The sequence below is a fragment of the Sceloporus undulatus genome, chromosome 5 (genome assembly GCF_019175285.1).
Source record: "Sceloporus undulatus isolate JIND9_A2432 ecotype Alabama chromosome 5, SceUnd_v1.1, whole genome shotgun sequence".
NCBI classification, from domain to species: Eukaryota; Metazoa; Chordata; class Lepidosauria; order Squamata; family Phrynosomatidae; genus Sceloporus; species Sceloporus undulatus.
In genome coordinates this window covers 191253795-191255804 of record NC_056526.1, presented here as the reverse complement: position 1 = coordinate 191255804, position 2010 = coordinate 191253795, and the positions used below count along the sequence as shown (strand labels likewise).

Genomic DNA, 2010 nt, shown 5'->3' with positions numbered 1-2010 from the left:
CTAGACACTATAGCTCTATTGATGCAGCCTAAAATTGCATTGGCCTTTTTAGCTGCTGCGTCGCACTGTTGACTCATATTCAACTTGTGGTCTACTTGGACTCCTAGATCCCTTTTACATTTAGTTTCATTCAGCCAGGTGTCACCATCCTATTTCATTTTTCCACCCTAAATGCATCATGCTTATTCTATTTTTTTTAATGGCCAATATGAAAGTCATCTAGCTTCAGATAGTCTGGACTTCAGACAGTCTGGACCCAAGCGTGCTGCATCTGCTCTCCTACCTTCTCATGGAGAGGAGCAACTCCTGTGATTACTCTTGGAGGTTCTTCAGATGGTCCTGTCACTCACTATGGAGCCTCCAAGGATACTCCAGCCGCTGCTCCCAAGGCTTCCAGTGGGATGTGAGCTCTGATGGAAAGGTTGGTCCCAGGCAGAATCGGCTTCCTCACTGGGTCAGCTTTATTTCCTTCAGTTTTGGGAAGTCCCAGCTGTCCTGTCAGCTGTTCTCCTTCCAAGGCCAATTGCTTCAAATGCTCCACAGTGCTGAGGAGGCTCCTTGAGCGGAGGAAAAGGAGGAGGCAGCAAGAGACACAACTTCTCAAGATGGACCTTGATGATAAGCCATGAGTCTCTCATGAGCAGGGAAAAGGTCCATAGGGAAAAGGTGACACCAGAGCTCCTAGATTTACACAATGCCACACCAAGACAGGGCTCAGTACTTCGTGCCTTTGTCACACAGAGTTGGGAAGATATGTTGTTCTGTGTTAACTATGGGCATGTTTCTGGCTGTGTTTACATGAAGACCGATAAGATAAGGAGAGCCCAGCTGGGTCGGATTATCAGATGATCTAGCCCAGCATCCTGTTTCCCATCGCAGCCAAGAAGAAGCCATCCCTGGAATCCCTCGAGTAAAATGTGAGCACAATACCACCTTTGTTGATGCGTGCCTCCAAGAGGGTTTTGATTTCTGATGACCCAAAGGTGAACCTATCACAAGGTTTTCTTGGCAAGAGTTGTTCAAAGGATTTCACGGCTGACATGCATAGTTTTTTTGTGAGTTTTTCAGGTTATGAGGCCATGTTCTAGAAGAGTTTATTCTTGACGTTTTGCCAGCAGCTGTTGGCGAAACATCAGGAATAAACTCTTTTAGAACATGGCCTCATAGCCCGAAAAACCTACAAAAAATTATGTTCAGAGAGAGTTTGCCCTTGCCATCCTCTGAGGCTGAGAGAGTGTGACTTGCCCAGGGTCACCCAGTGGGTTTCCATAGTGGAGTGAGGAATTCAACTAATCTCCTCCATCTCCAGGGGAAATCTCTGAGATCCCACAGGAGGAATATCTCTTAATTTCGAATGAAAAGAAAGTGGGGCCAGAATGCATTCATGTGAATTCGCTAGTTCAGCGAATTTACGTGAATTCGAATTGTGTTCAAACTGACTTCCCATTGCCTGAAAACAGCTTGCCATTGCCTGAAATTGCGTGTGGTTGTCTATCACACAATAAAGTGAAACCCCATGATTGCGTTCGGACTGACTTCCCATTGCCCAAAATTGCATATGGTGGTCTATCACGCAATAATGTTAAACCCCATGATTGCATTTGGATTGCCATTGGATTATACTTCCAATTTCCCTTGTCTGATAAACTCCTGAGAAATCCTTCAAGGATTCAACAGAAGGCTCTTTCGACTCCTGGGGGAAATGAATCAGGTGCCTCTCTTGGGACTTCCTCCTCCATGCCCTTGCATCTTCATGCCCTTGCATCTGTCTTCCCATTTTGGCACTTTCACATCACGCATGGCCACAACCGCCAGAGGCTGACTCGGCTGGTTTCTCACGCTGACATTGCTGAAATCGACACAGCCAGAACAAAGGGACGGTCAGCTCATATCTCCAGATTGGGGAAAGACGGAGCACTGGCCAGCTGACCAGTTACTTTCTGGCCATAAAGCAAGCTCTACTTCCTCTTGGCAAGAAGGGGAGAAGAATCTGGAGGAAGCCACTGGGTC

General features: G+C 46.7%; 1 protein-coding gene across 1 annotated transcript in view; it reads right to left on the bottom strand.

Moving 5' to 3' along the window:
- SIGLEC1 (sialic acid binding Ig like lectin 1) overlaps positions 1 to 613 on the bottom strand; it is a 27098-nt gene extending 26485 nt beyond the window's left edge. The window contains exon 1 of the mRNA XM_042470057.1: positions 284 to 613. The gene's annotated coding sequence lies outside the window, so the exon portion shown is untranslated. The remainder of the gene's footprint in view (positions 1 to 283) is intronic.
- Between the last annotated feature and the right edge of the window lie 1397 nt (positions 614 to 2010).